At 41.1% G+C, this 11,081-nt stretch overlaps 1 protein-coding gene across 1 annotated transcript in view; it reads left to right on the top strand.

Moving 5' to 3' along the window:
* The first annotated feature begins 479 nt into the window (after window positions 1-479).
* The window catches only part of PTP4A3 (protein tyrosine phosphatase 4A3), a 213,327-nt gene continuing 202,725 nt past the window's right edge, over window positions 480-11,081 (top strand). Inside the window, exon 1 of the mRNA XM_074264615.1 lies at window positions 480-749. The gene's annotated coding sequence lies outside the window, so the exon portion shown is untranslated. The remainder of the gene's footprint in view (window positions 750-11,081) is intronic.

Below are 11,081 nucleotides of genomic sequence, written 5' to 3'. Positions count from 1 at the left end.
CCCGTTATTTCTCTAATCTAATCTTTTTACCTTGCTTTTCCTAAAGTCCTTCTCTTCCTCCTTCCCGAAATGCCAACTATACAGGCTCTCGGAGTTGAGGGGGATGGGAGGATGGTGGGGCTGGGGAAGGTACCTCTTCCACCTCTTAGGCGTGTGTGTGTGTGTGTGTGTGTGTGTGAATCATAAAGACAAAGTGGAAAGGCGAGCCAGCTGTAGCGGGGGGAGGTGGGACGTAGCCGCGCTCCTGCCAGCTGAGAGCCCCCCGCGGAGCTCTGGGGGAGTGCGTGGGCGTAGCTTGGCTAGGGGGACACTGGGGACAGTAGCGCAGACGGGGAAGGCCCGGCGGTCGCGTTCGCGCGTGCGTCCCACTATACTCCCCCCTCCACCCAGACGCACGCTCCCTTCCCACGCCCCCGCCCTCCTCCTGCCCACCCGGAGAGTCGGAACCCCAGCCCAGTAGAGCAGAGTGAGAGAGCTCAGTCGTGCGCCCCGGGGGCGGAGAGGGTGGGGAAAGGAGGGAGGAGGGGAGGTAGAGAGAGAGGGGGAAGGAGAGAGGGAAGCAGCAGCAAAGAAAAGGAAGAAAAGACCACCAGAGCGAGGCCAGAGCGAGGGAGGCGGGGGCTGGGGCTGGTGGGGAAGGGCGCGTGAAGCCCAGAGTCGCAGCTGCCCGGGAGTGCGCTGAGGTCGCCGCCGCCGCCGTGCCGCTCGGCCCGCCCGGGATCGCTGAGCCTGCGGGGAGCCGGGGCCAGGTCAGTGTCCAAACCTCTCTACGCCCGCTCGCTGGAGGGGAGGAGGGTGTCACCGGCGGGGGAGGGGAATGGGGCTTGCCAGCGTGATGGGGGGGTGGAGGGCGGGGACCCGAGCTTTAGGGTCACTTGCTCGGGGGTGGGGGCAGGAAATCGAAGTTTGCATGCACGGGCGGGGCGGTGCTGGAATAGGGGGGAGGCTGGGGAGGGGATTCGGGGTTGTGGGGCGGGCGAGCCGGAGCGAGGCGGGGCGGGGCGTACGTGGGGGTTGGGGGAGGTCGAATCGCTTTGTGTAGCAGCAGCGAGTGGACCCCTCGGCTGCGCCGGGAACCTGGGTGTGTGTATGTGTGGTGCCCTTCTTTCTCTGAGGGGCTGTGGTGAGAAGGAAGGAGGGATGCTGTGCTTGCCCCCAACCCTGCAGAGTCTTCTTCCTAGAGTCCCCCCATCCCGTTCTCTTCCCACATCGACTCCCACCTTCTAATTGTGGCTTCTCAGATTCTGTCTCCCTGCCCTTCCAGGTGCCCGAAATCAGACTGCCCATTCTGCCAGTCATCTTGAAGCTTTCATTCATTCCCGCCCCTGCCTCTGCCCTTCATCCCTCTCCCAGGTTGTTTCAGGGCAGCCTGGGATTCTGGAGTCAGGGATGGTGGGCTGGAGTGTGCCCCCCACATCAGAAGCGGCCCGGGGAGCTCGGCGTGGCACTTCCTCACAGAGCCCGTGGACAGCTTGAGCAGAGTGACACCTGTTCTGCTGGTCCTCAGCGCCTCCGTGACTGCTGCCCACTCTTGTGGCTGCGGCTACTCAGTGTTGCCCCGATCCAGGGTCCAGGCTGGCCACTGGGGCTGAGATCCGTGGGTATCATCTCTTCTCTTAACCTGGGTATTCTGACAAATCAGACCAGCATTGATCCTAGAGCCCAGCAGGGGGCAAAGGGAGGCCTACTGGATTCCTGCTCTGGAGAGGGGGGTGTACAGTGTCCTCGGAGATTCTGTGGACTGATCTCCCTTGATTCTGGCATCATCTTTCCACTGATTATCTCCAATTTATCCTACCCATAGCTTTTCTGTACCTGGTGCTTTGCCTAGAGTTCCTTTAGACTGTGACTGCTTCAAGAGGAAGGACTGTATTTTGCCTTTCTTTGTATCCTCCTACACCGAGTACCGTGTTAAATAAATGCTCTTTGACTACACTAGATCATTTTGGGGGCAGCAAGTCATAGACCTTAGGGCTCCCATTCCTCCACACTACTGGAGGAGGAAATTTGATTTCTTCAGTTTCCCTCCCTCCCTCCTCCCCTTCCTCAGTCTCATGCTGTTTTAGACAGCACATGCCCAAAGAATTTTGTGTATATGTGTCTGTGTGTCTGTGTGTGTTGATGGTTTCCAGATGAGTCTGTAGCATTGGAAACCCAGTTAAATCCAGCAATTGGTTGCATATTGGAAGGTTTGGTGGGACTGTTGATTTCTCTGGAACTGTCATCTTCCAAGCTTGCTGCTGGCTGGCCGGAATCAGCATTGGCATTTCACATGGAGAGAGGATGAGCCCACAACATTGGAGTGAAGGGGCAGGACAAGAGGGTCTTATCTGTCATTCTCATCTGTAATCCATCAAAAAGAATTTCTTAAATGCCTGCTATGGGACAGACATTGTGCTAGTTACTGGAGATACAGACAAAAAGAGTAAATCCTTAGTTACCAGGAACTTGTTTTCCATCAGTTATTGCAAGATCTTCAGTCTATAAAGGCAATGAAGCTGCTTGTTCCTAAAGCCCACAGCCATGATCTCAAAAGCATTTTCTCTGGTCATCCCCATATGACTACTGCTCTCCTTGGCTTCCTTTATATCCCACCTAAAAACCCACGTTCCCAGAGGAAGCCTTCCCTAATCACCACTAATTCCAGTGCCTTCCTTCTGTCGGTTATTTCTTATTTATCCTGTATATAGCTTACTTTGTATATGTCTGTTTGCAAGTTGTTTCCCTCATTAAATTTAAAGCAGGAACTAAGCCCCGTACTTAGCACAGTGCCTGGCACATAATAGCTGCTTAATAAAATGTTATTGAATTTAATGGAAATGGAGAGGTTAATCTATATGGACTTTGATCCCATCTCACTCTTTGCTCTACTGTTTCTTTGATCATGTGCATCCCCCATGCCGGCAGTATCTTGCCTGTATATCTCCATTGTCCTTCCAACTTGTTACATGGTGATTTGGTATGGTACTTAGTGATGTGGGGGGAAACTAGGTGGTATGGTGGATAGAGTGCTGAGTCAGGAAGACCTGACTTCAAATCTAGCCTCAGATATTTACTGGCTGTTTTACCCTGGGCAAGTCACTTAACTCTGCCTCGGTTTCTTCATCTGTAAAGTGAGTCGGAGAAGGAAATGGCAGACCACTCAAGCATCTTTACCAAGAAAAACTCAAATTGGGTCATGAGTTGACATGATTGAAAAAATAACAACACTGCACCAAAAGCAATTTTAGTGATATGGTGTAATGATTCTGAACACTGAATCAAGTTATCTATATTTGAATCTCAGTGGAACATATTTGATGTTTATCTGTTTTTCCAAACTATTCTTTGTGAAAAGCACCTTGGTATAAAGCAGGGATAATTAGTCTTTTGTGTCTCATGGATCTCCTCTCAGAATGATGTTTTTAAATGTGTAAAATAGAACCAATAGGATTATAAAAGGAATCAAATTATATTGAAACACTTATCAAAATTATTAAAAAGAAGCTCATGGACCTCAAGTTTAAGAACCCTTGGCATAAAGGAAATGCCTGAACTCCTGGGTTTGAATCCTGCCTATAATATTTGATTTTATTTTAAAAACTTATGCAGAGGCGGCTAGGTGGCACAGTGAATAGAGCACCAGCCCTGAAGTCAGGAGGACCTAATTCAAATCTGGTTTTAGACACTTGACACTTCCTATCTGTGTGACCTTGGGCAAGTCATTTAACCCCAAATGTCTCAACAACAACAACAAAAAACCAAAAACCAAAACAAACAAAAAAAACCATACACATAGATAATTTCCAATATTCACCCTTGCAAAATCTTGTGTTCTAAAATTTTACCCCCATTCCCTTCCCTAGACAGCAAATAATTCAGTATGTATTAAACATGTGCAGTTCTTCTACATATATTTCCACAATTATCATGCTGCACAAGAAAAAAATCAGATCAAAAAGGAGAAAATGAGAAAGAAAACAAAATGCAAGCAATCAACAACAAAAAGGTGAAAATACTATGTTATATCAGTCCCCACAGTTCTCTCTCTGGGTACAGAAAGCTCTCTCTATCATAAGATCATTGGAATGGGCCTGAATCACTTTGCTGTTGAAAAGAGCCATGTCCATCAGAATTGATTGTCACATAATCTTGCTGTTGCAGTGTACAATGCTCTCCTGGTCCTACTCATTTCACTCAGCATCAGTTCATGTAAGTCTCTCCAGGCCTCTCTGAAATCATCCTGCTGATTGTTTCTTATAGAACAATAATATTCCATTACATTCATATACCATAACTTATTCAGCCATTCTCCAACTGATGGGCATCCACTCAGTTTCCAGTTCCTTGTCACTACAAAAAAGGACTGCCACAAACATTTTTGTTGATTCTTTTTCCTTTAGGATGCTTGATTTTCTTAGCCATACTCTCCTAACCTTTGGAAGAATTGGAAAAATCTGTGTTGTTTGAAAGGATACCTGAATCAACAAAGCCAGCCAATCAACCAGTATTTTTAAAGCTTCTACTGCGTGCTAGACTGAGGATGTAAAGAAAAGTGAGATAGTCTCTAGGCTGAAAGAGCTTATGTTCTCTCATGAAATCACAGATTCTTGAAGTATTGGATTAAGAAGTGGAAAGACTTGTATTTGGAATTATATATCATAGTAAGTAGAGCTAGAAGGGATCATGGAACTCATCCACTCTGATCTATTCATTTATAAATGAAGAATCTGAAACTTTATGAGGTTGAGTGGCTTTTTCAGAGTTACTCGTTTGGGCATTAGGCAGTAGAGCCAAGATTCAAATCTAGGTCTTCCAGCCTTTATCATTATCCTGGGCATTTAACCCCAAATAATAATAGTTGCTCACATCTTTATGGTGCTTACTATGTGCCAGCTATGTTACAGTTATTATCTTACAACACCCCTGGAGGGTGAGGCTATTATTATCCCCATTTTACATTTGGAGAAACTGAGGCAGTCAGGTAGAGTGACTTGCTTGGGGTCCTATGGTGAGCATTTGAGGTGGTATTTGAACTTAGATCTTCCTGATTCCAAGCTCACTGTACCACTGAATTATTCACTTTGAGGAGCAAACTCTGAGTGCTGACAATGCTTTACTATTGAGAACTTGGGCAAAAGTCCCTCTTTTTTAGACCAAGGATTCTTCTCTTTTATGTTATGGATACCTTTGACAGACTGGCAAAACCTGTGGACCTCTTCCTAGGGTAATGTTATTAAAATAATGCATGAAGATTGCAAAAGAAATCACATTTGTTGAAGTACATTTATGTGAATATTTTAAAAACAAGTCAGATTTCTGGTTAAGAACTGCTGCCAGAAGGTAAGCTCCTTGAAGGTAGGCACTTTGAGTTTTGTGTGGACATGTTGTACACCTAGGATAGTGATTTGCAAATGGCAGACACTGAATGCTTTTGATATTAAATTGAATTGAGCTATGGAGGTAGAGAAGGCTGAGTTTATTCTTCAATATAATTTCCTGAATGCTTGATGAATGAGGTATCTGAGGGAAAGAACACTGAACCCAAGTCACAGGATTTGAGTTCAAATTCTGACTCTGTAAGTATTGTGTTCCAGGACTGTACTAAGGATTGGGGGTACAAAGAAAGGCAAAAACATGGTACCTGTCCCCAAGGAGTTCAGTTTCATGGGAGAGAGTGTGTATGATTCCTTATTACCCTGGTTCTCTTATCTCCCAAAGAGGATTTATCTAGGATGCTGGAAGCCTTCCTCTGGGTCTTTTTTTTTTTTTTTTTTAACTTCTTTGGTTATGAGTTTAGCACTTGGTCTGTCTCTGAGTTATTTATGTTTTTCAGATGCCCAGATGGCATAAAGTTAGAATTCTGGATCTGAAATTAGGAAAACTGGAATTAAAATCTAATCTTAGTTATTTACTTGTGTGACCCTGTGCAAGTCAAATTCAGTCTGCCTCAATTTCCTCATCTTTAAAATGAGGATAATAATAGTACTTATCTCTGATGGCTGTAGTGAGAATAAAAATGAGATTTTGTGACATGGTTGGCAAACTTTAAAGCATTACATAAAAGCAGCTCTTATTATTCTTTTGCTAAATGATTAACCTAGCTCCTTTCCCAATAGGATTTTTGGATGATATATTCCTTATGCCACTTTTTGATTGGTGCTCATTCTTGGAAATAATTTCATAACCCGCTCTTGCTCACCAGGTGTGTCTTTGTTAGCTTTTGGGCAAATGAAGATCATGCAATAGAAGGAGTTGATCGCCAAAAGCATTTGCTGCTCTCATGGGCGATATCTTTTGTAGAGTCCCAAAGAAAGAGGGAAAACCCAAGTGAAGTCTTTGATCTGGCTCTTTTTTGTGTTGATTTCATTGACCACGCCCTACTTTTCCCCCAAAAACTCTGAGACTTTTTCTGTGAGAACCATAGCCATTTTAAACATGGGCCTAGTGATCTATATAGGATCTTTTCCGAGGGAGTTAAAGAATGTCTGTTACCCAGATGAGCATAAGCAGTTGGCTAGGTGTCCTATTGAGTTAACCCATCAGCTGTAGATATCTCAAACTGGCACTGTAGCCAGATACCCAAATAGATCCAAAATGGCATCAAAGGGAAGAGATGAGGCTGAATCGTATTTGGGGATTTGAGAAATGCTTTGAAGAATCCAAAGCTGCTCCCTGACACAAAGCTTCATCTTTTTTTAACATCAATTTTCTCTGGGTGAATTATGAAATGTTACAGTCTTTGAAGACTCAAATAAAAATAACTTAAAATATTTTATGCCCATTATCTCTCAATCCTGGCAACTCACTTGAGGAAGGTAGAACATGTATTTTTATCTTTATTATACAGGTTAGGAAACTGAGGCAAACAAGGTTTTGTATAGGGTCACAGAGCTAGGAATTATCTGAGGCCAAATTGATCATGAAATTGGGAAATAAATAACAAAATAAATATTCAATAACACACTGATAAAATTACATTTGGAAATGAAGCCAATGGGCTGCCTCTAGAGATCCTTATGTGTGGATTAGTGGCCCTGTTTCTAATGGAGTTTGACAGAACTGTTATATGGGGCTGGACTAAGTTACTGTTTGTTGTTTGATTGATGAGAGATTTTGTCCAGTTCTCAGAGGTTCTGATGACTAGGGATTAGATTGTGGCTGTCTTCAGTAGCTCTCAGCCCAGCACTTGATCTTTTTAAATAACATGTTTTATTGATGCTTTATAAAAGTTTACATTGTTGTCAGTTTCCCCACAGAATCCTTTCTTGTAACAAATTAAATACAACAAAGCAAAGCACATGGAGACACTGGCAGTGAACAGCGGCTTACACCTGAGTATCACCTCTCCAGACCTGTCAGTAGGTGGGATTATCGCCTCTGACCAGAAGATTAGTCAATCTGAACTCTGAGGTCTTTTTCTTTCTTTCTTTTTTGGGAAGGGTTATTATGTTATTGTGATTATTAGTACTATTAGTACTCTTGGTTCAATTTAATGTGTGTGTGTATCAATTCACTTGAGCCTTTTGTTTCTCTGAATCTTTCATATTTGTCATTTCTTATAGAGCACTGATATTCCATGACACTTGCTATAATTCATTTTCCATATGGGTACTACCCACTTTGCTTTTAATTAGAATCAATAAGCATTAAGAATCTGGTATTGATTAGGTATTATCTTAGGCTCATTCTACTAAAGAGCGGCAAGGTTTTCAGATAAATAAATCTATGAGTCTACATAAAATAGTGATTGGAGGGAAGAATTTTTTGCTACCACATGAAGTTCTTTTATAAGTATTTTGGCATGTAGGGGACTTCTCCATAAACTCTTCAGAGGGTATATAAGCTCCTTCTCCCACATCCTTTTCCCTCCCCACTTCTTGTCAGTGTAATTTCTGGGTCAGAAGATATGAAAAGTTTAGTCTCTTTGCTGGCATAATTCCAAATTATTTACTAGACTTATTTGTCTAAGAGTAAGTCCCAAAGTCAAGAAGTCCTGAATTTAAATGTAGCTTTAGAAATATAGGACAAGTCATTTAACCTTATCTGCCTCAGTTTCCTCATCTGTTAAATGGGAATAATAAGAACATCTACCTTCCAGTGTTGTTGTGAGGATAAGTTGAGATGTTTGTAGAATGTTTTGCCAACCCTGAAATTCTATATAAATGAGAATTGGCATGTTGCTATTATTACTACTTATGAACTCCTCTGACTTTGGTTCTTGGGAGAGATTTAAAAAAATAGAGATAAAGAGATACAGAAGATTTCCATGAACTGTCAATGCTGCTGGGTGTCATCCATGTTTACTCACAGAAATGCTACCCTGGGTCTCTGATCCAAGGGGGAAAAAAGCCTGGCTCGAAGATAGGCTCTGAATAAGGCTGCTGGGAATGAGGCTAGCAAAATGTGGGCGCTGTCAGTCCTAGGGGGCATAAGGGGATAGGGAGTGATGTTATAGTCTGGTTTTAGCATCTCAGCAGCTGTTTTAAATACTGGTTCCTTTTGTTGCTTCTTATGTGATAAAGATATTTGCTGATGAATGGGTCAGGATGGGCCTCTTGTCTCTTTCCTTCCTTCATCTTCCAGGGGTTATGGTGTCAATAACTGAGTTGTTTTAGGACCACAGGGTTTAGAGTTGGAAGGGACCTTAGAGGTCATCTCATTTAGCCTCTTCTATTTTATGTAATAAGGAGGAAATTCAGGGCCAGTGGGGAAGGGAAGGGACTCAGCTGAGATCACTTGGCGAATTTGGGACTCCCAGACAGAGCAAGGCCCAATCTGGCAAGTCCTTAAGTAAGCATATCACCATTTTTGAGGGTTTTTTAAAAGAAGTGTTATGGATTCTTTTAACCACAGGGAAACAGATGGGTTAAAACAACATACAACAGGACATCCAAGAGATTTTAAAAGCATTTGAGTAATGGTTCCCCCTGGCTGAACTAGAATGTCAGCCTGTTTTTTTTTTTTCCTCATCTTTTTTTCAGCTCCCATCCTGGCCATTCCCTCACTCAGAATTTGGCTCCTTATATGAGGATTAGTTAAAGGAGCTGGGGATGTTTAATCTGGAGGAAAACAATAAATGGAAAAGTATACAGTGCTTACTATGTGCTCAGCCATGGAAACAAACAAACAAAAAAGAGACAATCCTTTCACTAACATTCTGTTAGGGAATAAAAGACTATCTATGTCTTCCTTCCTTCCTTCCTTCCTTCCTTCCTTCCTTCCTTCCTTCCTTCCTTCCTTCCTTCCTTCCTTCCTTCCTTCCTTCCTTCCTTCCTTCCTTCTACTTTTTCCTACCTTCCTACTTTTCTACCTTTCTTTCTACCGATCTATCAATCTATCTATCCATACACATATAAGTATATATGCACATGCATATATATGGACATATACATGTGTTTGTGTGTTTCTATATTTTATATATGTGTAGTTAGTTTTAGTTTCAAATCAGATAGGTCCTATTGTCCTTAGTGTACAATAGTAAAGCAAATGGTAGTACCTGTTCTTTCATGTCATTTCTTCTATTAAAGCGATATGCATTTTAATCAAGGAAGAATAAAAAGAAATATATATATACAAAATATTTGTAATGGCTCTTTTTGTTTTATAACAATGAATTAGAATAGGACAGAAGGAAAATGAGGCAGCTAGGCAGTGCAGTGAATAGAGTGCTAGGCCAGGAGTTAGGAAGACTCATCTTCCTGAGTTTATATCTGTTTTCAGACACTTAATAACTGTGTGACTGTGGGCAAGTCATTTAATCCTGTTTGCCTCCCATCCTCCAAAAAAAAAAAAGAACAAACAAACTTAAAAAATAATTTGAGAAAGTTGGGCTAGATGGTCTCTAAGGTTCTTTAAATATTGAGCTCTATGATCTTTTATTCCTCTGAGAGGCAATGTGTTGGTTAGGAGCTGACTTTGAAGAAGGGAAGAGTAGAGTTCAATTTCAACCTCTAACACAACCAGACTTTATCATCCTGGACAGTTAATTTAACATTTGGATATTCTAGGCCAGTGGTTTTTATAGTGAGATCCTAGGACCAAAGGGGTCCAAAACCCTCATAGGCTTTCTGTGAAGTCAAATTTATTTTTATAATAATTTTAAGACATTTTATGCCTATTAAGCTATTCCTCCTTTTCCCAATTTCAAATCTCTCTAAGGCTTAGATTTTCTTATTATACTTAAAATAAAACAATATATTGCAACAGATTAAAAGCAGAAACATATATGAGAATCCAGCTGTCTTCCATTTAGCCAGATGCTAAAGAATGTGCATAGGAACATAAAACAGTGCCATTTTTCTCATTAAACTTTAAAAAAGTATAGTTATTTTCATAACAATATGTTATATTAATGTGTAATACATGTATTATTGCTATTAAGTTAATTAATAAATATGTTAAAATGTATCAGTTTAATTTTCTGATTAGTAAATATTGATAGCTGTAATCCACATAAATGAAAGCTTTCTGGGTCCTCAGTAATTTTTAGGATTAGGTTTTTTTTTTCATTTAATTTTTGATCTATGTTTCAAAGGTACTTTATTGAAAGTAATTTTTATTGATTTATGGTCAGAAAAATATACATTTTGTTTACTTTTCAGCATTTATGATCTTTGTATGCATTAATGCAGTCATTTTTTATGATAGTGCTATGTACAACTGAGAAATAGATATGGTTCTTTTTATTCTTATTCATTATTTTCCAGAGGTCTGTCATATATAATGTTTCTTAAATCAAGTTCATCTCTTTAACTTCTTTCTTATTTATTTTGTGGTTAATTTATCTAGCACTAAAAGGGAATAAATTGAAGTCTTCCATGGGTGTAGTTTTACTTTCTGTTAGCTGCTATCAAGTTCAACTTTTCCTTCAAGAATTTAGCTGCTCGATCATTTATATTAATTCATTTTTATGGCAATTTTTAGTTGTCTGTTTTTTTTGCTTTGTGTGATATTGTGATTGTTCTTAATAATTTTTAAGAGTTTAAAAGGGTCCTAAACCCAAAAAGTTTGAAAATCTATTGCTGCTATAGGCTGTTTTTTTTTTTAGATGATAAGTTATAGAGAGGGAATAAACCTAGAAGCTTCTAATATCATAGAAA

This window comes from Sminthopsis crassicaudata, chromosome 1, assembly GCF_048593235.1.
Source record: "Sminthopsis crassicaudata isolate SCR6 chromosome 1, ASM4859323v1, whole genome shotgun sequence".
Classification (NCBI taxonomy): Eukaryota; Metazoa; Chordata; class Mammalia; order Dasyuromorphia; family Dasyuridae; genus Sminthopsis; species Sminthopsis crassicaudata.
Note: the sequence above shows the minus strand (reverse complement) of the source record. Positions and strands in the feature narration are given on the sequence as shown.